The 25,850-nt window shown below is 42.3% G+C and overlaps 1 protein-coding gene and 1 long non-coding RNA gene across 3 annotated transcripts in view; one reads left to right on the top strand and one right to left on the bottom strand.

The window, feature by feature from the left end:
• Positions 1-2,774: 2,774 nt before the first annotated feature.
• LOC144987144 (uncharacterized) lies at positions 2,775-3,161 on the bottom strand. The gene is made up of 2 exons (XR_013651017.1): positions 3,039-3,161; positions 2,775-2,960 (listed from the first exon to the last, which is right to left on the bottom strand). It is a non-coding gene; the product is annotated as an uncharacterized LOC144987144 (long non-coding RNA).
• Positions 3,162-14,405: 11,244 nt separating this feature from the next.
• Positions 14,406-25,850, top strand: part of ndrg2 (NDRG family member 2) — a 40,181-nt gene continuing 28,736 nt past the window's right edge. Inside the window, exon 1 of one of the 2 annotated variants that reach the window (XM_020711747.3) lies at positions 14,406-14,679. The gene's annotated coding sequence lies outside the window, so the exon portion shown is untranslated. Of the gene's footprint in view, positions 14,680-25,196; positions 25,407-25,850 lie in introns of those variants that run through there. The other variant, XM_078936320.1, reaches the window with a different exon arrangement.

Here is a 25,850-nt window from a genome sequence, read left to right as displayed (position 1 = left end):
GGCAGTTTTGTGTTTGAGCGCCCCCAAGTTGTGTTTTACTGTAACTTCAGAAGCTCCAGACACGTGTGCAAAAGCGCCATTCTCATTGGTTGAATAGATTTCGACGCGACGCGTCAAAAAAAAAAACGAACCCAAGGCGGTTTTTTTTTTGACGCTTTGACGCGTGGCGTGTTTCGCTTCGGTGTGCACACTCTCATTTGTGCCCTTTGTTTAGTCACGAGGCGTTAAACGTCGGCGAAAATCGCGCGCGAAGTTCGTCCCGGTGTGTACGGGCCTTTAGAGTAACTCCATTTGAAGTTATTTAGAGCTGTCACACACAGCAGCACCACCTAGGGGTTATACAAGTGACAAAAACGCCCTCCTAACACTATGCGCAAACCCAGCGAGCGCGCAGGAGCAGAGTGAGCGCGCAGGATCACGGCTCAGTTAGGATTGCAGGCGTGCAGTTGTAAAATGGGGAGTCGCTCAGTTAGAATTGCGCCTGCGCGGTTTTAAAGTTCGCTCACTCAGTTCTGAATACACCCTCTTAGGTTGTCTTTCCACTCGTTAAATATATGGCCGTGATGAAATATCATAGTTTTATGTCACATTCTAACACAAATTTAACAAAACAAACATGAAATACATTAAATGTTAAATGTAAAGGGATTACATGCAATAAAGATTTGTGCAATGAACATTGTACATTGTACAAATGTCTTCTTTTATTTGCTCATTGTTATGTCATATGGACAATTGTATTTTGTATTTGGTGTTTTTTTCCTGTATTTTAGAATGCCATGTGTCTGAGTTTGCTGCAGGCTGTATAAAGCTGTAGATCATGTCTAGATTTTTTAATTAATTTGAAAGCTCGGTTTTTACTGAAATATGTTTTTTATTCCTGTAGGAAATAACATCAGGATTGGTTGTGTCATTCTGCCATGTTTTCCTCAATCTTTTACCCCCCAACATGCAGAAGAATGAGAAAGGAGCTTTCTGTCTGTGCAGAGACGCTTTGAGCCGCATTGTGTAACATATCGGGGGCCAGCTTGACTTTCCAGAACATTAATATTCATGTGTGCGGCTTTAATCTCTGGAAAGTGGGTTACTGGCAACAGAAGATGATTCTCCTTCATCCCCTCTGTCTTATACCGCTGATTAACTCCGTTCCTCTGTGGGATTTTGAAGAGAGGAAACTGAGGATGAAGCAGACAGCTGTACCATCACAGAGGCTTTAAGTAGACCAGGCAAAAGTTTCTGATGTCACTCAAAGGGACCCGCCCTCTTTTCTTAAATGACCCCCCCCCCCACCACCACCACCACCACCTGTTTTTGAGGCTGACATCCAGGAGAAACTTTCTGAGGTGTTCCACTCCATAAAGGCAAAGGTTGAAGAAATGGAGGTGATGCAGAACCTCCAGTTTTTCTTTAAAAGTTCTCAAATTTAACCTTTGAAGGTTTTGAAACAACAGATTTATGTTCCAATTCAACAAACACCTGCAGCATCCAAGACGAAGATGCAATGCTGGGTTGTAGACATCTGGCATCTGACATTATCCGGAAGCGGAAATTATCCCGGGGCGGAGCTTTGGGGGGGTCAGCTGCCCCCACCAACAAAACACTTTGACCTGCACTTGCCCCCCCCCATTGAGTCAATTCTAGTATCAATATTGCCAAAGATTAATAATCATCACTATAAGTTTCTTTAAGCATTGCAAAAGTAACAAAAACAACATTTTTAAATGAAATAAAAACAACAATAATAAAAGTGTTAGAAGTACTTATTTTTAAACCTTCCATCTGTAAAGGCCTTCCACTCTGGTATATTGCCAACCTTCCAACCCCCCCCCCCCCCCCATATAAAATGTTCTAGCTCTGTCCTTGACTCTAACCCTACCCAAACCCCCAAGTTCAAGAACCCACATTCAGTGTGTTAGGCAAACAAGTTTAAATAAAAAAAAATGTTTCATGCGATATGGGGGGACTTCCGATTCCAGTCTAGGACTTCCAGTTTCTGGCCAATGATGTTTGCATCCAGGTCCTCTCGGCAAAACTTCTAATGAGGAAACCTGTTCAGCTCTGAACTGTAGAGATGATGAAACACTACAAACTATAATGTTTCTCTGGAAGTTTTAGGAATCTCCCACTCTAAACAGAGAGCAGAGAATCGCTGCTGAACAACACCGACAGAAAGACTCGATTCTCTCTCCTCCTCTCCTCTCCTCCACTCACAAGCTTGATGCATTTCACAGAGTGGGGGTCTAACTTTCACGGCTTCACCTGAGAAGGTGGGGGCCTAAACTGAAATATCATCAGGGAGGGTAATTGACAAAGAACAAACACAACCTCACGCTAACAGCAGAAGCATTCTGGTCTGCCATAGTTTGCAGCTTTTCAAGTAGTCAGACCATGTTGGAGAAATGGAGGCTCTTTTACAAAAATATCCGTTTTTATCAGCTTTTCTCTTAATGGGACAAATAACCTTTTCCTTCGGTTTCCCCTAAAATATTGTCAAGCATGAGGACAACATCTGTACTTCATGATCAAAGAATAAATGGGGTTTGTTTGATCAAATGTGCTGCCAAATCCTTTTTATCCAGCTGTTTTCAAACTGTTTAACCGTTCCTGAACATGTGCTCTGTCGTTGATCAAAGTTTGTGCTCCAGCTTAAGTTTTGACTCGGTTCTTCTGTTCTCCGGGTCCTGCTCTGGAATTTATTCATCTGTTCTTCTGTGTCATGGTTTTCAGGCGAGACAGACCCAGACGCTGGAACTCAGAATGATCAGACAGGTAAGTGACTTGGTAAGTGAGTTTTAATCACAGGAGGGGTTGATGAGAGTAATCCATTGACAGGAGGGAATCCAGACGTGGCTCGTGGCGAGGCTGGAGGGATCACTGCGGCTGGAGTGCTCCGAGCTCGGTTCAGGACGGCAGGTGAGTGACGGCAGACTTCCACACAGGTGACCTTCGTTGGGTAAATCCTGAGACAGAGAGGCAGAACATGAGAGCAAGGCAGGACAAAGACATGGGACTTGAGCAGGCTGACCAGGCGTAGTCACCGTTAGGAGTTAACGAACTGGCGTCGATGAATGGGCTGGATCTCCTTAAGTGTAGGCAGGTTGATGAGATGAAGTGGTCACAGCTGGTGGAAGTCAGGAGCAGAGCTGAGGGGGCGGGGCTGAACGAGGCACCGTGACATTCTGGCCAGATGTGAGGCCTCGCTGGAAAGGAAAAACACGCCCATGATTGTTGGAAGGACACACATCCATAAACATGCGTATAGTGAAGTTCATGGTACTTCAGGCTATTTTTGTGACATAAATTTAGACAAATTCCATATTTTATGACAGACACTATTTGGCAGCTTTAGCTTCCTCCTTGTGTATCTTATTTTTTATTCTTATTTCTTTCACGAAAACTGCAAATATGTTGTGCTTTCCTCATCTTACCAGAAAAATATATGTAAAGCATTTACATTTTTTTTTTTAGTAAACACTGTCCCAGTTCAACTTCCTAATTTCATAAAAACAAACCTTTTTACCACATTTGGGGGTTCCTCAAACTCTTTTTAAATGTTACTGGAACCGGTCCAAAACAAACATTTTTTTTGTGTGTTTCAACATGTTACTTTGTAAAAGTTTGCTCCTGGTGGAGGGAATATATAAAGATAATTGAGCTCAAAATGGTCATGTTAAGCTTTATTGAAGGGTTTTTCTTTGTTCTCATTTTGTCTTCTGTTTCTGTGCTGGCTGGCTGTGACTCCGCCCATTCACCCGTGCTCATATGGCGCAGTCACAGCTGCCTGCACTTTGCTTATCAATCACAAAAGATTTAAGGAACTCTCCATTAGCCTTCAGTATTTTCTCAGTCTGTGTTCCAGCTATGCTCTTGTTGGCATGACACAACTATAACCTATAACTGTTATAACCTTTTGGATAGCTCACATTCTTGGTTTGTGGTTCTTCCCTGTGTCTGGGTTCCTTCCTGCTTGCCAATCTGTGACAAAAACAGTATGTTTGAGTATTTCTTTATTCAAATTGTGGTGAGTTAGGAACAGATGAAAACATTCTGTTGGAAAAAAAAAACCTGTATCTGTGATGTAGTTGCTGAAATCGTCAGGCCACAAGCTCCCTGCTCCACTCCATTGTGATTCCAACTTTTGGAATGACTAGATCTACTAGATGTACGTCTTTATTTTCCTCTTTTGAGCTGGCATCTGGCTCAAAACTGTATGGCTGGAAAACTTCATTATGAACACTTAATTTACTACTGCTGTGCAGAAGGTTTGTCCTAATAAAGACTTTAACAATAGACCAAAAGATGATCGCAGTGGGATTTTAAAGCAAAAAACCACATTTCTGGTTTCTGAACCTGGTTTTGATGGATTGGATTAACCTGCTTTCCTGCAGAGATGTCACGTTACGTAACAAAGACGGAGCGGCTCGGCTTTCATAAGAGGGAAGCAGCTGGAAGTAAGAAGAGATGAACGTGTGAGACAGAGGAGGAAACCTGGTTATGCTCATTCCTTAGACTTCCCTCGGAATCCATGTAAACTTGCGTCAAAGTTTCCGGACAGAGTGGGCTCTGTCTGTGTTGTTTGGGGAGTTGAGAAAAGCCACAGTTTTTACTGGAGTAAAAATGAGACACAAAAGTAACATTTTTGGAGAAAAGATCGGATTTCTACATGATCAAAGCCTTGAAAATCTCCATCTTAACCCCAAATTTCTTAAAGAATAAATGAAATTGACCAGAACTGAAAAACATCTTGCTAGAACTAAACAAAGATGAGTCCATCCCATTTAAAAAACAACAGCTTTTTCTTGGATTAAAAAAAAGTGAATTCTTAATTGTCGGAAGCATTTTCCACTGCTCTGCTGACTCCTTGGATTTGAGTTTCAGGAGGGATTAAGTCAATAGGAGGGAAAGTGTTTTCTGTTTCCTCTTCTGCCTTTGATCCAGTCAGAAATGAACCATCATGGTCCTGATCCTGGCCCAACAGGTCCGTGCTCCTGGATCGCAGCAGAACTTCTGTTGAGTCAGCCATGTGACTGGCTGATTATGTGACCAACCTGCCTGACTCCCCGCAGCTCAGCTCTGATGGAGCTAAAACCTCATCACTTTAATAGCTGTGAGGTGAATTCTACGTCTCAGGTTTTGCTCAGCACAGTTGGTGGACATGAGTTTATTGGGGGGGGGGGGGGGGGGGGGGGGTTGCTGCAGTCTGACCTGTATTACGAAATTGAAAACCTAGTGCCACGTACACCAAAGCTTCCTTTCTTTGGCGCTGCAGGATCTTCAGAAATCTGAGCGTTGGCTGTTCTTTATAAGTCAGGTCGCATGCAGGCCTGTGATGTCACATCCTGCTGTGTGAGCTGCTGCTTCCTCTGCTGTGTGGCTCAGCAGCCAGCATTTCATCGGAAAACAGACATTGTTGTTTTTGGATTGTTGCAGTGGGTGGTTGGGAATGATCATGCTAACTAACCTTTTCCTGGCAGCAAACGCACAACTTCATGTTCAGAATTCAAACCAGTGTCAAAATCCCAGCCAACCATGTTCACTCTTGTTCTTTACACTCAAGACTGATTAAGATCATTTTCAGAAAAAACAAAACAAAAATTATTTTCAACTTTTTCACCTCAGAACATGGAACCTTCAAGGTCAGAGAGATTGTCCGGCCCTTGAGGCACCTGGAGTGTAAATGACAGGACAAGATGGAGTAAGAATGATTCTCCAAAACTTAAAGTCTCACTCCGGGCAAGCTGTATTTTTTCATCTGCTCCTGATTAACTAAAATTTGAATAAAGAAATACTCGGAAAAGCAGTTTCTACTGCGCCACCATGGTTAGCGCTCTTGCCTCACAGCAAGAAGGCCACCGGTTCAAGTCCTGGCTGGGGGGGCCTGAAACAGAACACCATGGGGGACCTTTCTGTGTGGAGTCTGCATGTTCTCTCCATGCATGCGTGGGTTTTCTCCGGGGACTCTGGCTTCCTCCCACCATCCAAAAACAGGCTTCATAGGTTAATTGGTTACTCTAAATTGTCCATTGGTGTGTATGGGTGTGTGACAGACTGGCGACCTGCCTTCGCCCATAAGTGGATAGGCTCCGGCAGCCCCTTGACCCTGAAAGGGACAAAGCGGTTTATAGGAGAACTGGACCGAGTGAGTGTGACGTCAGCTATAAAAAATGACTTTTGGTTCCAACAAACTGAAGTCAACTTAGTCACCGTTTTCTGTCGAAACTGTCGGTGAGCAGTGATTGGTCAGAGTCTGCCTGAGTTAACATTTCTATGGCAAGTACTGTTGCCAATGAAGAGTGAGAATGTTAGAAGACCACACCCCTTCCACTGAAAGCAGGCCCGTCAAACACTTTGAACGTTTGAGGCAAAACCACACGCCTTACTGAGGCATCTGATTGGCCAGTTTGTAACTTGAATCATTTGTCCTGCAGCAAAAATAGAGCTTGTTATAGAAATAAATAAAGAGCTTGTTAAAGAAAAGCAAGAAAGAATTTGGACAAATACACTGCCTGAGTAATAGCTGTTTATTCCTCTATGGAGGTCTATGGGATTTTGGCTTCTTGGATCCAGTGGGTACTTCCTGTTTGGAACGCCAGGGGGGAGGGGTCACTTAGTCTAGTCCCTACATACAGTCAATAACACAGATATGGAACCTGGTTTACTTTTTACAAGCATTAACCACGTTTGCATTCATTTCTTTTTGATTTTCAAATTTGGAATAAGCATTTTCAAGCTCTCACTAAATTGCCCACTCAATCAAACAGAGCACATTTTAAAAACATTTTTTTTAAAACACTTTGCGTATTATTCACCAAATGTAATTGATAAAAAATGTTCTCATTTGTGTTTTTGTTTTTGTTTGGTTGGGTTGTTAAAGGGTTAAGGTGCAGCAGTTTAAAAATCTCTTGGAAACTCAGGCCTCCAGACATTACACAGCAAGACCGCCACAAAGCCAGAAGCAGCCATGCTAAGTGATGAACACTAAGAAACCAAGCATTAAATGTTCTTTTCACTCATTTAGCTGGAGGATAAATGTGTGACATCTGTGTGGCGCCCCCCTAAGGGCTGACGGAGGAGGGAGGGTCCCCATTGCTGGCTCAAATGCAGGGAAAACCTGTTTGAGTTTGCAGGGAAAAGGAGGTCACAGACACTTGTGGGGTCTGAAGCTAAACGCCTCTGACAGGAACGGGGCAAGTTCCTTGTTTTTCTTCTCATCCTCTGTCTTGATGCTGTGGCTAAAACACAGCAGCATCTTCCATAGTTGATCTTTAAACTTTTTTAGTTTCAAATCAAACTGGAATCATAACGTAGATTAATTTGCACTTTTACAACCAAATTCAACCTGAACTCTGGAAAAGGTGGGACATTTTGAAACATTAAACTGAAATTTTAAAAAAATCTACACTGGACATCAATTTATACACAACAGAACTCCTTGAGTTTATGTGTTTGCACAGTGTTTTATACAAATGCTTGTAAAATTGGATGGAAACCATTTTTTCCAGAACATTCTGCACGACGTTCAGAGAAAAGATAGCACATTATCAGTGTACTGGACAACTTTTTAGACTGTTTCTGCATCTGTACCTCAGCTAAAGTGTAGATGTGACCACAGCAGGCCCAGATTTAGCCAGCCTCACTGAGGGGGGCAGGTAGAATATTGGGGGACAAATCTGCTGAGAGTTTAGGGTGTCAACCTTTCCCTCCAAACCTCTGGATGATAGCATAGAAAACTATGCTATTCAGTTCAATTCAATTCAAGTCAATAGCCCAATATCATAACAACAGTCGTCTCAATGGGCTTTGTATTGGTTATTGTAAAGTAAACATAAAATCATAAAGAACATGAAGTCATAGAATGCAATAGGTAAATACCAAACTGAACCCTTAGACCCTCCTTCGCGGAAAGGAAAAACTCCTAAAAAAGAAAAAGGATTCTGTTAAAAAAAGAAGAAACATCATACCCACATGAAGGAGGGATCCTCCCCCAGGACGGACAGGGATGTACCAGAACTCTTAGAGAAGCATAGGCTTACCTAACTCTACAACTACATGTTTAAATAGTCCAGCAGATGGGCTTCCTCCAGATGGAGTTGGGGGACGGCTGGCGGCACGAGGCGAGCCAGAGGCAGGATCCACAGCTAAGCGTAGGAGCAGGAGCAGAGACGAAATCTATGAAATTATCATATCATAGATTTTATGTTGAATGCTCTTTCTGAAACCACCCTCTGCATGAACCGGGCTTGGGACGGGCACAAGCAAGATACAGGATGGTTTTTTGAGGGTTTATCTTCTAAATTTTTATTTCTTTAGGTAATACCACACTTGCCCATCAGGCCTAGGACCACAAAAGACATGATTCATCCAGGAGAAGAAAATCTGACAGTTCAGCCGCCTGTGTGATGAACAGAGGCTAACATGCCACAGGCGAGCTGCCCAACAGAGGAAGTGGGTGCACAAACGGAGATAGTAGCAAAGTCGGAGCACGGTTGTGCCTGATGACGATGCCGCTCCAGCTCTTGTTTGCAGATAAACTGTTATCTGCTGCTTAAGTTTGAGGGCGCGTTGCATCAGCTGGAAAAGCTTTGAGCTAACCGGGCTGCACAACTGTGAGGCCAAGATAAGCAAAGGCCGTCATCTGAAACGGAACCAATCAGCTGCAGCTCCCTGCGTGCTCCACACTCTTAGCTTTAACGCTTAAATTAGAACAAATCAATGGAACCAAGCGAACGTTTTCCAGCATGCAGCCGTTCTTTCTCCCGTAAAGTGTGGGGCTGTATATGTGCTGGATTCACTGTGACGCTGTGGCTCATTGAGATGCGCATCGTCATGTTCTGCTGGAACAAAAATGTGGCTCACCGCAGTTTGACAGAAGCACAGGGTGGAGGGTCGTTACGTAAGGCGGTTCACCAGACTAGCTGCTGCAGAACACAGCTTTGACCACAGCTTTGCTGCAAATCTGTTCAGTCTATGTAGGGTTTCTAACTCAGAAAAGAGCCGCAGCAAATGATCAACACAGAGACCAAGTGTCTGAAGGAAATCCCCGATGATAAGAAATGGTCCATGGAGCCATGGGGTCACTCTGGAGCCCTGAAATTCTACATATCTCTACTTTTTGTCTATGGTTGGAGCGCACAAACAGTGAAAACATTGTGTTCATTTGTGACGCAAACACAAACTTGACTCTGAGCAAGTCATTGGGAAACGATGACCCACGTTACATAAGCTCAGAGCCGATGAGTGATGCTCTGAGTGCTGGAGGTCTGGGATTAAACATGTCCTGTTTGTTTTTCTTCTGATGCTGCCTGAGAGAGCTGACTGTGGACTCTGTGCACTCCCACTGCACTTACCTACCGTTCATGGGTGATTCTCCAACCACAGGGAAATATTTTCGTCTTATTGTATTTTCCCCCACTTTCTTGGCACCTATTTAACTAATAAAAAAATCAATCAATAAAGTGTTGATTATTTTCTGTTTACAAGTTCTATTTGTATTTGTCCTAGATCCACACTTTGGACATTCATTCTCTCTTAATACCGAGTTTCTTTTAGACAAATATTACAACAACAATGACAACAATAACATTGGATTTATCTGCACTTTTCCAGACGCTCAAAGCGCTTACATTGTGTCCATTATTCATTCACTCCTCATTCATACTTGGTGATGGTAGCTACTGTTGTAGCCAGAGCTGCCCTGGGGCAGACAGACAGAGGCGTGGCTGCCAGTTTGTGCCTACAGCCCCTCTGACCATCACCGGGATCATTCATACACATTCACACGCCAGTGGAGCTGCACTGGAGGCAAGGAGGGTGAAGTGTCTTGCCCAAGGACACAACGACAGTTGGCTGGGGTGAGCGGGGATCGAACCGCCGACCCTTCTACAACCTGTTCAACCGCCTGAGCCATGAGAACATGGACAGGTGACACAGAAATGTGTTAGTAAACTGTTTTTTTGTGCTGGTGAGATACATTTTTAACCTCCTCTCTCCTCCATTTTTGTCTGAATCCTCCATCTCCACCTGTTCGCTCAGATGTTTGTCCTCCATCCACCTCACTCCGCCTAAGCACCATGTTTTTCTTTGTGCTCTTCAGCTCTGGAACGCTCTTTCATCTGAAACATCGACTCACTTCCTTTCTTCAAGTCAGATGTGACTCATTCAAGAAGATGTTTAGCATTGTGCTCACACTGAATGAGCAAGGAGGGGCTTCCTCATTTTCTTTTTCTACTGTTTACTAGTGCATGTCCACCACCTACACTTAGAATAAATTTAGTTGTGAATTGTCAAAATGGTGCAAATCTTGTGAATCTTGCTCCAGAATTTTTCTTTCACAACTCTATTCCGATTCAGAAATCCGGTCGGGCACAAACCAGTTATTCATTTCTCCTTCATGATTCATTTTCAAATGGTTGGCACTTCCATGAATTAAAGGGGATGCTATCCTTATGTTGCTACCAAATCCGAGTCCCTGATTGGTCAAAGTTCAACCTGGTTTAACTTTCAATGTGTGTTCAGTGGCAGCTTGTTTTGTATGTAGAGCACAAAAGCAATCGTAGAAACTTGCGTTGCTATGTGTGAACACGAGTTTTTAATGTGGAAACCTGAAACGTGCATTTACGCATCTTTACACAGACTTTTCATTTAAAGTGGTTGCTTAAACTCATGTTGCAGAGATTCAAAGAGACATTAACATGCTGAAATACATTTATCTACTCTACTTGTTTCATCCTTTTCTGGGTACTGGTACGGTGGCTGACACAGCTCACACTACATGCAAAAGAAACAACGCAATGGCAAAAACCGAAGCACAACGGAAGTGGAATACAACAGAAATGAGGAACTGACTTATTTTCAAAAAATGTATTCAGTTTCAAGCTATTCAATGCTTCTGGAGAGGTACATGATATTTGTACTTGATAACGTGCTTTCTTACTAATATACGTTTGTCTAAAAATGTAACTTTAGCCGGCTTTCCACATAGTGACATGCGTCTAATGCTTTTTGACTAACAAAATGTATATCAGTAAGAAATTACGTTATCTAGTAAGAAATCACGTTATCCAGGACAAATATCACGTACCTCTCAGGAAGCGCTGAACAGCTTGAAACTGAATTAAGTTTCTTTACAGTAAATAAGTCTGTTCATCATTTCCGTTGTATTCCATTTCTGTTGTGCTTCGGCTTATGCCGTTGCGTTGTTTCTTTTGCATGCAGCGTGAGCCGTGTCGGCCACCGTATAATGTTAGGGCCCACCCAGGACACAGTCCATTGCAGAGACACACTACCACACCCCAAGGTATAAAGTAGAGACACTAATTAACCAATGAAGCATCCTTTAGGACTGTGGGGGGACACCGGAGTGTCCAGAGAAAACCTACACAAGCACGAAGAGAACATGCAAACTTCCCACAAATGCCAGTGATGTAAATACTTGGCTCTGAGTAAACATGAACATATAATGTAACTCCTGAGCGGACCATGAAGGAACTTGAACCCAGGACTTTCTCTCAACAAGATTACTTATCTTTCAATAAACATTTTGTTAAATGTACAAGTAAAACTGGACTGTTTCAAAAGAAAGTTACTAGTCTTTAAAAATCAGTTTGTGGCGAAATTATGCTTTCCTCAAAGAAAAAAAAGAGAAAAGAAATTGTATATTTTTAAACAACTTAATTGCAGCTATTACTCAGTCATTATATTTGTCAGAATGACCATTCTTGCTGTCCTACCTTTTTAACATGTTCTTGCTAATCCTAATTTTTTTTCATGATAATGTTTCTTTATTGCAAGTTGTAACCCTTGTGCTATCCTAGGCACTTTAACATTGGGAGGTGGGTCATCTAGACCCAACAAGACAGTGAGCTGAACCTTTTTTCTTCAATGATTTGTGATCTTCACTGGTGTCCATGGATTACATGAAATTTTTCCACCTTTATCATGGTAGGGAGAACACGTCAATGTAAGGGTGGGGTCATCTAAAATAGCACAAGGGATAAACTGGCAAATCAGATGCATCAGCAAAGGTAAGTGGTGCCTGCTGACTCCCACGTCAAACATCTGCAATGCTTGACAGATTGAATAGACCCTGCTCTCAAGTGGTAGGGGTGTGAATGTCCAACAAGCTCACTCCGAATTGGCAAGATGGTTGCCATAGAAATGTTGACACAGACAGACTAATGAATTAGTGAAGAAAACTCAAAACAGTCTGAACACAAGAGGAAGACATACAGGGTCTTCAATAATGAAAACAGAAAAAAAAAAAAACTAGGAAATCCACTGTACAAAGAAAACTGCTGTCGCCCCACATTGAGGAAGTCTAAAGCATAAAGTAGAGTTGATGAGGGGAAAGCTGATATGGTAGGGGAAAATGCATCAATACTTTCAGCATGAGAATCGTAAGGTCCTCTTTACTTCATCCTGATATGAGCACAGTTCCAATATTCAAAAGATCCAGAAACGTAAAAAAAGAAAATCCAACAAGAAAAAACAAGAATCTCCAGCAGGTCAGTTTGCAAAGAAAAAAAAATTAAAAGAGAACACAAACTCACAGCCAAACAACTTGGTGACAGTGACAACCTCCAGGAATCCACTCAGAGCCACAACTACCACAAAAACAGCACAAACAAACAGAAACACCAGTAAAGAACTTCAGATTTAATCTAATTTTGGAAAATATTGTCTTTACGTAGTCCAGATTTGCTCACCTGTTGTGCTCGATTCCAAACCATTAAAGCTGAAAGACCACTTGTTGTTCTCCACTTTGGATTAAGAACTATGCTGCTTGATGAGCATTTGACTGTTGAATGTCCTCAAGAAATGCAACTGTCTGACTTGGACAATTTGCCCAATCTCGTTCTTTGTAGCCACGCCCACTTTATTTACATGTTGGAACTGGAAAGCTGTATTTAAATATCTCAGTTTGACAACATTCTGTAATCTGATGGGATTAGTGATGTAAATCCGATAAATTGTTTTAACTAATAAATTTAGTATTAATTCAGCAGCCTGAGCCACCCACTTATACTGTAATTGAGCAACGCATTCTTTCAATGCCACATTGCCCTAAATCATAAGAATTTCTTTGAATAAAGGAGTTTTCTTAGGGTGCCATATCATTTTTTTAATGAATGTAAACATGTGGCTCATTAATGTATTAATATTTATATATATTAATATAATAACTTTCACTTTGGACTAATTTCATCTAATTTGGACCGAAATTACTTTCTGTACATGTGAAGCTCTTTTAGTTCATGATCATGATGAGTACGGTGTCACTGAAGTGCAAATCACACCAAAAAATCACTCCGTGCAAAAACATATTAAAGATCACAACGACAGTTCAAAAGCATCAAAACAAACAATAAAAAACAGCATTGCAAAGCAAAATTCCAGAAAACAAAATACAATTCCAAAATAATGAAACAAAAAAACAGAAGACATTTCCAGAAATCAAAGTGAAATGTTAAAAAACGAAACACAATAAGGGCTGGAAACATGGGTATTTTGGGACATTGCTGATTGGATAGTGATGTTTGAATTTTGAAGGTTGTTTTTTTTCAAATGCATCTTCAATGTCCAGATATAAATGGTTTGTGATTAGTACAAATATCCAGATATCGCTTCAGGCCAAATAAGTTTTGGTCAGTATGAAAAAGTCATCATCCAATCAGCAATGTCCCATAGTACCTACCTTTCCTGGTTTCTGATAGAGTTTCTTTTCTTAACATTTCATTATGATTTCTGAATATTACATTTGTTTCCTGAAATACTTCATTTTTATTCAGTTCCCTTTTTTTAAATTGTGTTTTGGTTTCCGGAATTTTGTTTTGATTTTTAAAATGTATTGTCATTATTTTAATATTTGTTTTGCTTTTTCAATTGCCGTTGTGATCTTTAAAATGGTTTTGTATTAAAAAATGTTTGTATGATTTGCACTGCAGGGCCACCATAGTGTCACAAACTTAAGGTAGGTGTGAAGGAGATTTGATCATAAATGTTTTCATCATGACAGTTTTCCCATCATGCACAGGGATCTTAGCCCCCCCGTATCAGAATAAAAGGTACGCCCCTGCGCCTGCTGCAAACAGTTCTCGTGTCCAACTGTAAATAATTGTTTTCAACAGCCGCTGCATCATAACCGGACGGGGAGGCTGTCAGCTTCTCAGCCTCAGCGTGGACGGGCTGTACCACTGTGATCACTGCGGGGAGGGGGGCAGTAAAAGGCCAGTTTCACTCAGTCATTCATCAGGATTAAGCCTTTCTCCAGTCTTGTGCGTAACCGTGTCTGTCAATCATGATGTAAATGTTTTGCAATTATTGCGTGACAGTGCGCGCGCTTTTTAATGTTTTTTATAGATAAGCAGGTCTATGCACCCCCCCCCCATATTTCAAGGCTCCATCTTGCTTTCTGATTGACCGCTGCATATATAAATATATATATAAATATATTTTTTTCCTGTCTGCTGAATTTTCCTTCAGCTGGAGGAAAACAGAAAATCCTGCGAGAAAGAGGAGCAGCGTTTCACGAAGCCGTGGAGGAAAATCACAAGTAGGAGATTAGCGGGAGACCGGGGAGGGAGGGGGGGACACTGGAAGGGGAGCAGTGAAGACCGCGTCTGTTTTCAAGAAGTCCCAATTTTCTTCTTCTCCCCCGGCTGCTACCTGCAGACCGACAAGGTGAGTTCCCGCTCTTTCCTTTGTTCTGCTGCCGTCCTTCCCCCTCTATTCGGGGTGAAGATAAAAAAAAAAAGCTCTCTCAGTCAAGTTTGAGCGCACACATGCGCGCGCGCAGAGAGCGCGTGCTGTTTATTTAGCTGATCTTTTTCTTGCATGATATCCTCCCGCTCCCCCATTTTCGAAGCTTACTTATTTCTGCAGAAATAATGCGGACAGTGACGGCTTCTCATTTGGGGGGGGGGGGGGGGGTGTACTGTCCTTTGCACCCCCCCCCCCTCCCCGCTATTTATTTACGTACTAATAGAACCGTGCAAACTGGTACGGGCCAATATGGACACCCCCCCCCCCCCTCCACACACACACACACACACACACACACACACACACACATACACACACACACACACGCACGCACACACAAACACACATTTGTGGATATTGACTTTTAGCTTATGCGCATGCTCGCCTACTGCTTTTTGTGCTTGCGGCAGCAGGGTATCCTCTATTAAATATCGGTATGCATTGACTCGGGTGGTGGTGGTAGTGGGGGGTGTACAGTGGTTCCCCACGTTGTCCGGTACGTGCCAATGTCAAATGGGGGTGTGTCTTCCGTGCGCGACCACGTTTCCAGTGGAAAACATTAAAAAAAAGAGCAAGGACACGAGTGCGCGCAGCGTCAATGATGCTAGTAAGCGCGCGCGCCGATCCTGTGAGTCACGGCGCTTTTCGTCTCCTCCAGTGAAGCGGATCCCCTGCTGCTTGCGTGCACGCGCCCCCTATAACACGTGTAGAGGGGAAAGTATTTAGGGTGCGTGCGCACCTGCGTCGCGCGTGCTGTGGGCAGCAGCTGCTGTTTGGGTGTGGTGAGGTTCACCTCATGTCCCGCTGGAACGTTCCTGCCTGTTCCAGACGTGTCTTTCATGGATCCTCTCATTGCTTCTCTGCAGCTTCTCATCTATGGAAGAACACTGTCAGAACTCTCCAGAAATACAAATAGAAAGGTTTTTTTAAAATATGTTTTAACAACTTTTAAAAAAGTTATATCATTGTTGTTAATGAGCAGAAACATTTGTAAAAGCGTTCCCAGTGGTGTTTTAATTATAATTATACATAATAAAAATAAAAATAAAACTGTTGATTTCTTGGACAGTTCCTGCAGAGCTGCAGAAGTTCATTAGAAATTTGCTTCTGAGTTGTGGGCGGGACTGTAGGGGGCAAGGTAACCCACCCTGATATCCCATAATCCCTTTGTTTACACTCCTCTCCCCCTAACTTACAGTCCTTCACAACCCCAAGCCAACACTAGTGATGAAAGAAAAACGGTGAGCAATATTAGAGCTATGCAGCCGTACTCTTATAAGGCAGATGTTAGCTCAGACGAGGAACATTGAATATATTTGTCTGTGTAAGTGCATCAGAAAGGTTCGGAGAATTGTAATTGTAATGCAGTTTCTGCATTACAATTTGAGGTTTTTCAAACTGCAGGTTCTTATCTGCTCCGGATTGATCACGATTTGAATTAAAAAATAATGAAAAACGCAGTTTTAATAGTTATTTACTTCATATATGTCCTCCATCACGAGAGAAGTGCAGCAAGAATATGTTAAAAACACCAAAAACATAATTTTCATGGGAGTGGGTCTTTAACCTGTTGTGGTTGGTTTCATCAGTATTGGCAGTAATCCACCACAGTTACATATTACTTTTAAAGAGTAGTTCTAATGAATATTTAACTATGTTTTCATCAATAAATGTTTAGAAACGGGTAATTTCTAACAGACTTACTGCACAAACTGTTTGTGGGGAAAAAGGCTTGTTTTCATTCACTTTCTAAAATGTTTTTCAACCTAAGCTATGGAGACACTTTTCCTGTTAGGCTCTCTAGACCTAATAAGTCTGTCTAGCCAGCAGCCGCTTTTCCAGCTGTTGTTTCTGGCTGGATTCCGTCATTTTAACCTATTTTTTTTAAGTTCCCTTTATTATTGTTTCTCTGTAACTCTTAAGCTTCTCGTTTTAATCTCTGTTTTCTATGTTTTCAACTGCCAATATGTTCATTTTTAACAGAATAAATTAAATAGTGCTTCAGCTTTATCTAAAAGATGAGCAGTCATATTGACAATGTATGGCCCATCTTCTTAACCGTTGTGCTATCCTAGGCACTTTAACATTGGGAGTTGGGTCATCTAGACCCACTAGACAGTGCTCTGAACCTTTTTTCTTCAATGATTTGTGATCTTCACTGGTGTCCATGGATTACATGAAATCTTTCCACCTTTATCCACCTTTGTCATGGAAGGGAGAACACGTCAATGTGAGGGTGGGGTCATCTAAGATAGCACAGGGTTAAAGCTGTGTTCAGCCCGAACCTGATTCACGCGTCAAATGAGCATCTGACGTCTCTCTTTCAACAAGCGTTTAATTCTATGCTCAACACTGCCCAAAAGTGTGTTCATGAACTCAACACTCCAGGTACGTGTAGGAGGAGCTACCTAAAGGTTTGTCCTCATTGATACATTGAGCAATTACTGTATATTTCTTGACCAAGCATGAAAGACACGGTTGATGTTTAGACATTTATTTTGAAGAGCTCTACAAAAGCGTCGTTAATCACGTCTCCATGTCTTGGTTCATGAGATCATTCTAAGAGTCTCCCGCTACAGTGAGGTTACCAGTTTACTGCAGGAGCTGTGTCTGAATGACGGTACTTCCATCTCTCTGTGATCTAGCTGATGACTTGCTGTTCTGTATTTTTCAGAGGAGGGAAAAAATAAAATTAGGAATAAAAGTACAAGATCTTTTTATTATTGTTTCTTTACAATAAATAGAATGTCATAAAGTTTCACTAAACTTTTATCAGAGTTCATCTGCAAACAGACCAAGAGCCTCGTTTTCAGGTGGAGCAGAGTTGATGATCTTTCTTACCTGGACTCTGAACCTCTGCTGTGGACCCAACAGGCCAGTGTGAAAGCACCTTCAGTGTTTGCGCTTTTTGTGCTCAGGACTGACACACCTATGAGAGGAAGAGTCTGCAAGGCTGGAAAACATATCCTTCCTTGAAAGGATGTATCTGAAACAGAACGTCAGACGCTCTGGTGAATCCCATCATATTTCTTCAGGTTAGGCTGATCATCTGTGATGGATGATGATGCCTCCAGGATTCATGAAGTCCACCAGAGCAAACGCTTCGTCTTCTTTCAAATTGCGAACTGCAGAGCATTTGTATGACTCACAGTTGAACGTGTTCGGCGTCTATAAAGGCTGCAGCTCTGCTCACAGACACAAGTCCTGACTGCATGTTGGGCTCAGATGGGGACGTGGTAAATCTGGATTATAATCAACTCTTCACAGGAATGTTGGCTCCTGTGGAGAGCCAAAAACTCCCACTCGTCGGTCGGTTTTTCCCTCTGAGTGTGCATTGTTAAGGCATTTGCTTGAAAGAGCCACATGAATGTGGAGAGCTTTGCACATTTTGAAGAAGCTGCCCTCTGCAGCAGCAAACGCTCAGGTCTTTACTTCAGCTTCAGCTCTGGAAATCCAACCAAAGGGAACTGCTCCTTCTCAGGCGCTCATCAGTGTGTCTGTGTTTGTGTCATGGACCGACAGCCTCCTCAGGATGTGCTGGTGATGGATGGCATATAGGTGTGCCAGAAATAACGTTGCTGTTTTTACGGGATAAATATGTCACAGAGAAACAGGGTTTACTCCAGTTTTTACCAGAGCAATCTCAATAACCTCTTTGACAAGGAAAAGGATGACTCAGCAGCTTCCACCTGTGTGGACCATGACAGAGCTGCAGCCCTGATGCGTCACTTTGTTTAGATTTTTTCTCCATTAGTGTCGTTCACATCAGCCTGAGCCAAAAATAAACCCCTCGGCTGAAGCAGCTGCTCCGTTCCAACGGTAATCCACAAAGATAAACTTGTTGACATCAGTGGAGTGTGCAGTTCTGAGCAGGCTCCCTCTGATCCAAATCACACTCATCCATAACCCTGACACACACATAAAACACTTCAGTGGACACGTCTCTACAGTCCAGAGGAAGCAGCTTCAGCATCTGGGTTGTGGGATTTTATAAGGTCATAAACATCTACGTGTTCCGTTCAGAGACAGGAGGAACAAAAAGCAGGCAGAGCTGGAGGCAGCAGCGATGAAGATGATGAGGATGGACAGGATCAGGACTCAGAAAATCACAGGGACGGTTCCTAATAAAAACAAGGAAAGCAGGTGGAGAATAACATCAGCAGAGGTCAAGGCCAAGCTGGTGACTTAGGGGTAGACCCCTATACCTGAACTTCATGGATGTTGAGAAAGACAACATAAGGATTAGTAAATGAGGATGCACAGGACAGGGTTAGAAAAAGACAAACAATTTGCTGTGGGGACCCTGGGCTGAAGAACCAATGACCTCAAGTGGACAAGTTCATGTCAGAATCATTTCTCTAAAGCTATAGTACTTTCACACCTGCCTGCAAAAACGCGTTCAAGCAACCAGATTTTAATGAAAAGTCGATGTAAACGCGTGTAAATGTGCATTTTAGGTCTCCGCGTTCCAAGCTCTTCCCTTCAGTCATAAATACGCAAGTTTCCACGACCTACGTGCAAAATGTGTGGCCACTGAACAGACGTTAACAGTTAAACCCGGTCAAAATTTTCCCAATCAGGAAATCTGATTTGGTAGTGATGTTTGGATGGTGTCCCTTTTAATTCTCAATGTGCCAACGTCTTGTATGGTAAATTGATCATGGAGGACAAATTAATAATTGCGGTTTGAGAAATTAATAATTGCGGTTTGTGCAGAGCTGGAATTCTATGACACAATGTCTTACATCAGAATAGAGCTGTCAAAGAAAAATCCGGGAGCAAGATTCAAGAGATTTGCACCACTTTGACAATTCACACCAAACCTCTATCACCTGTAGGGACATGGGCTAGTATCGGGTATCGACTAGGGCTGGGTATTACCAATAATTTCGATTAGATTCACCATAGCCTGGATCGATTTGGCTCACTTTTACATGGTTTACACATTTAGACATATTCGTATAAAAATACATTGATTATCTATATAAGTTTTGAAGACATTTATATTAATCTGATACAGTTCACAAACTGTAAAATTTGCCACCAGCAAAACATAAACACTCACTTGAGCACAGGTGTCACCTCACCTTTGCACAAATAGAATGCCTGATTTAATGAAACACATTACATGTAATGGTTTGAATTAGGCGTGCACAAGAAATCGCGTATTAATTGTTATCGCGAAATCAACCTGTGCAATAATCATATCGCAAAAGATGGCAAAAGTTGAGATAAACGGTTACCTTAAATGGGCTAAAAGAATCTTATTGCAGCTTTAATGTATTTAACGAATCAAATAAAACCATTTATGCATATGACCAATCAGATGGACGCCTTCACGTTGTTGACCAATCGGATGGACCCCTTTTATGTTAGATGTTTGCCTCCTATGTAGATGATGGTCCTTTGAGTATAATTTTTAAATGGCAATAATGTTTTTGGTTGTTTTGCCATTTTTTCATGTACCGTAAGTTACATTATATCGTCATCGCAGTACTGATCACTAATATCGCAAGTTTTCCTCATATCGTGCAGCTCTAGTTTGTGCGTGTGAACTGTAGTGGTATTTTGTAGATGTTGACATGTTTGTAAGTGAACATATTTGGAGCCAACAGGTATTTATAACATTTGAGTGTGTGGACAGGCCCCGCCCCTTTTGACTAACGTTGACACCTGACAGTAATGATTATAAACTTTCAGCAACTTGTTGCTTTATGATTCCACCCCCCCATTCTATAATCATCCTCCTATTTTTCAACCCCCCCTCTTTTTTGGCTAAATTACAAAAGGGTTTTATACTAATATACACGTTGTGAGTCAGAAGATTCATAAAAAGAAAAAGTAAAATATTTCCAACACAAGAGGCCTTCAGCTCTCTTCTGTTTGCTCAGCTTTTGGACAGGACAAGTTGAAGAAAAAAAGTAATATTCCATGAAGCTTCCGATTGTATTTTGTAAACTGTCTAGCAGGTTTACAGTCTTACACCATGATTGTTTCAAAGCTTGATCTTGATTAAAATACACAAAATCTCACAAGAGTAGTGTTAGGTCACCGGAAAAAGAAAGCCGTAAAAAAATCGATTCCTACTTTTAAGAATTGATTATTGATCTATGAAGCTTCACTCGATTCAGATCGATTAATTGATTTTGTCAACCCAGCCCTAGTAGCGACAATCCAGTGTGAAGATTTGCGAAACGCGGGCTTAAGAATGAGTGTTTAGCGTGTGCTTGAACGCGTGTGAACGTAGCATAGGAGTTAATGGTTTAGACATTCATTATGTCAGAGTTCCCAGAGTCCTTTTCCATTTATCTTATCTCCTGGTTGCACAAACTCTTCGGATCTTCAAAATTTAACAGGATGACCTGCAGAATCTTGGAGGTTCAAAGGTTCACCCATTGATTGTTGTTTGGGAGAAATGGAGTGAGTGAGTGTGACATCACCCATAGAAAATGGTTTACCTCCGGCTCCAACCAAATTAAGTACATTCAGTCGCCATATTTTCGCGATACAGACGTCGCCACTTTGGAGCCTCACCTCAGCAAGCAGTGATTGGTCCGAGTCGGTCTGAGGAAAGCACGTCTACGGCAACCACTCCTGACAATAAGAAGTGAACTTGTTGGAAGTCCACACCCCTGCAAATTAGAAATAAGACTACACAAATTCTGTCAATCAAACGTTCATTTTGGGACCACATACTTTTATTAAGGCATCTCATTGTTCAGTTTATAACTTTAAAAACTTGCAATAAAGAAAAAATATCGTGAAAAAATTAGGATTTGCTAAAACATGAATGGTCATTCTAATAAATATAATAAATGAGTAATAACTGTTTATTTCTTTATAGAAGTCTACTTCCTGTTTGAAACGTGAGTCAATGTTCAACAGGTGAAGATTCTAAATGTGGCAGAAAAGTGTACTTCTCCTTTGACATGACTGTCACTGGGCCATATTCAGACTTATCCAGATCTCAGTTAGATTTCTTTAGTTCAGGTTGGCCTTTTTTCTTCAAACTTTCACTCGCATTCCATCGTTGTTTTCCAGGTGATGGATCAGATCTTACCAAACATAAATCAATTAGAAACATTTCCTTACAATGTAGTGTGTGACAGGGAAAGAGTAGTGAAGAAAAGTTTCTGACTTCTATGATAAAAATACAAGTTCTTTGTAAAGTTAAATATCGTCTTCTTCGGCCAAAGAGCAGCTGTTCTCTCTCAGGTATTGTGAAACTCCACATTCATGAGGAAGCTCTGCCAGCATTAGTTTGTTGTTCCCTCAGTGCCGTCTGCAAGGAACGGGCTGTTTGTGGCCATGCTCTCGATGTTTAACAGCAGAATGGCTGTAGGAACAGTAAACAGCCAAAGCACCGGGGTCCCAGAATATCCGTAAAATAAACATCAGAGTGCTGATCTTTTGCTGCCTGCTCAGAAATAGCTTGTGCTCTTATGTAGAGGTGTTGATGAAACCGAAGCCTGCGCGGCGCTGCGCGGCATGCCAGCTGCTGTGTGTGAGGCATTCGCTGAGATACCAGCTCTTCTTACATTGACGTGTTGATGTGCTGCGTTCAAGGGGAGCAGGGGTTTATGGGCACTTGTGTGGGGACGAGGGCCTCTTTGGGCTGTTGTTCAGTTTGGAGCTTCTCGAGCTTGCAGGAGGAGCTCTTCACAGTGTTGGATGGAAGACAGCTGTAGTAATGACCCAGAACAAGGAGGCCTGCTTTTGTGTGGATCTGCAGAGACCCACATACCAAGACTCACACATGGCTAGGGTTCCAGACCCATGGATTCTGAATCCAAACCGTCTCTTTCTGAATGTTATGATGCTGCTCTATATCACTTCTCACATTTGAATTTCTCATCAGATGAATACGATTTTCTCTTGGAATGATGGTGTATTTGATGGCAGTCATGAAGGAAACACAATGTGATCTTTATTTTTATAAAGCATGATCCCGCACCCACTGTGGGACAACTTAGGGTTGTTCCCCCCAAGTCTCTTCTGCTTCACGTGGTCCTGTGAATTTGGTAGCTCTAAAGATTAAAGATCTTCCAGGATGAAGATAAGTCGTTAGTCACAACTGCTCTTACGAGTCGATATGGACCTGTGAAAAATGGGCAAACCTGTATTGGGCGTGCACAAATCGCTCGGTGACGGCTCGTAGAATGGTTGTCTCATACAGTGAAAAGGTTCATGCACATGTTTTTCTGCGGGCATGCTGTAGGTCACACGTGTCAAACCCAAGGCCGCGGGCCACATTTGGCCAAATGTGGCCCGCCATGTCATTTTATGCGGCCCGCAAGAGCCTAAAAGTTCTTAATTTCTTAAAGTATAAAAAAAAGTATAAAAATAAAATTGGTGTGTATTTATTCATATCTAGGGGGAATTGGACTTGGAATATCGGATTGGGCAACTATATGTGGCCCTCGGTGAAAATGAGTTTGACATCCCTGCTGTAGGTTGTAGTGAACACAGGTGTTTCATATAGATTTTTCATTTTTTTTCAACCCTCTCAAATCCAGTTGTCAGAAGTCAGAACTCCCTCTCTGGTCACCAGCGGGAACCATCTCCAGAGTTCTAACCACACTTCCTGGATGCCGCACACCTGACTCTTATTCACTTTATCAACCACAGCATATTTAAACTCTGCACTGAGCCTCACTCAGTGCGAAGTATTGTTTGTGCCACTCTGCCTTCATTACTGAGTGGTATATCTTGACCTGGTCTTCGGTCTTCTGCCTTCTGTCTGCCATGACCCTCGCCTGTATTTTGACCGTCCTGCCTCTCCTCTGATGAACTTATGCCTGTTATCAACTCCTGCCTGCCCTACCCTGGTTTTGCTTTGTGGACTATTAGCTGAGCTAATTACCCTGCTGCATTTGGAACCAGCCGTCTGCCTGTTCTGGTGACACCTGTGGACTGCGCAAAAGGTTGCAAAAGGGATTTTTTTCCTATGATACTCATGTTAAGACACAACTTTTACGCTAAAAATTAGCTTATGTTCAGCCTGGAGTCAAAAACATTTTTGTAGATTTTCTCTCCATGACAGCTCTGAGGAGGAGCAGGAGTGAAGGACTATGGGTTGAAATTTTGAATGTTGAAACTTTGATGTATTTAGAATTCAAATTTTCTGAGATCCTGTTTTTGTCACTTTTACGAGCTGAAACCCTAATTTATGTAAAAAATAAACAAATAAATACCTAAAATTAATTAAATTGTGGGTCGAGAATCTATATTCTATAAAGATGAAGAATGACATGAGTACACTTTTCCATGATATTCAAATTTTTTGGAAAGCGTCTGTACCTGTGGCAAAGACATTTTTCCCTAAAAGATGAGAAGCCGCACAAGAGTGGAGGGAGGGGCCCATAACAGTTGTAACTGTTAATGCAGGGTAACAGTGGCTATGTTTCTCTGAGAGGGTTCGGACTACATTTCCCAGCAGCTAAGTGTCTTGCTGGTTGCAATCTCACTGAAGCCTTTGAGGAGCATTTGCTCTCTGATCAAACCAACAAACTGCTTTCATCTGTAGTAAAAAAAGCAGCTGAAGGTGATCAGGCTGGTGCCGGACTGCTTAACAAAACTGGTAATAGACTCTGAGTGCCATCAACCTGTTTTTAGGAATTTTTACATTTCTTTTAATGTTTGCAGCGTGAAATGCTTAGAAAAACTTTTACCACAGTAGAAAGTTCTTGAGCTCTCTCTAAAGATATGAAAAGCGAAACATTCAGTTTGATAACTAAAGATGCGAGTTCAAGTTTGTATTTATGTATTTAGAAAACAGCCTTCTTGTCCCAGTTTACCTGAGCAGGTGTTTGCCCCTCTAAGAGCAAGTTCAGGTCAGCATGTGGAGAAATCGACCTGAAAGAAAAATTTCTATTTGTGAAAACTTACATTTAAACTGTTTAGATAAATTGTAGAGAACGATTTGTTCATTTAGGAGTCAAAAAAAGTCAGCAAAAAGGCTTTCCTTTTTGCTGACTTTTTTTTTTTTTGCAAAAGTTGGGATGTTGTTTGCTTTCATGGACAAAATGCAGACACACTGTCGAGGCGACTCTAGGTTCACCTCATGAAATGGGCGGCACCCACATGGAGCGAAAGGGGGTGCCTCAGAGATTGAGTCGTCTTCTTACTTCCAGGCAGGAAAAGGAGCTAAGAAAAGAACTCACAAAATCATTCTTTAGTGTGCCAAAGGTAATATATGATCATATATATGGATGTAGTGTATTCTGAAAGGCTTAAGGGAAGCATGATATAGGGCCTTTAAGAAAAAGGGTTGTTTTTTTTTTCCTAAAACAACCTAGATATTCCTAGAAAAGTGGCCATAAGCCTTTAGTTACATTCACACACAGACGTCCAGCTGAACTCAGGACTTTTACTTTGGCGGGCCCCTTGTTTTTCTGCTCTCAGCTTGCAGTAGTGGGTAACATGAGCTCCCTTTCACAGAGCAGGTTGGCTGCAGAGAGGCAGCAGCGCTCACTGTGGAGGTGTCAGTCTGATCCACCACGTAAGGAACGCCTGTGCGTGCTTCCCCGCTGAAGGGACGTCTCCCTGGCCGGCGACCGTCTCCGTCACGCCGCTCTGTTTAGCAGCATAGACGGTTGTGCCTTCGCCGCTCCTGTGTGGGCGTGCGTCAGCATGGCGGCATCTGGGTCAGTGCGTTTGGATGATGTGGGCCAATGTATGAGATGTGTGCGCCGCTCGTATGTAAGCGCCTTGACTGGTGAAGTGTGTGAGTGGGAGGCGGTTCTGCACCGTTGGCTCATGGCTTCGGGCCACATGCAGACGGGCCAGGCAGCATAAAGGCCTGCACCACTCCATTAATGATTCTCAGGTCCCGCTGGATGTTTGCAGCAGAACTTTGCCGAAACAGCCGGAGGTCACAGAAGAACAGAGGCACAGTCTCCATGCGTATAGACAGGATGTGTGTGCAGCTGTGTCCCAGATCTCCTAGCAACAAGGAATTGGCTCATAGGGAATACAGCTGTAGGCACTAATGGGCAGGTATGTAGCAGGACAGAAATAAGACTGTGCTGATGGATGTTCCTGCTCTTTAGCCTGTTAAGGAGTTTGAAATGAACAAAATAATTTAGAAG

This window comes from Oryzias latipes, chromosome 18 (genome assembly GCF_053564925.1).
Source record: "Oryzias latipes strain Hd-rR chromosome 18, Olatipes_Hd-rR_3.1".
NCBI lineage: Eukaryota > Metazoa > Chordata > Actinopteri > Beloniformes > Adrianichthyidae > Oryzias > Oryzias latipes.
This window is presented reverse-complemented; position numbering and strand designations above follow the sequence as displayed.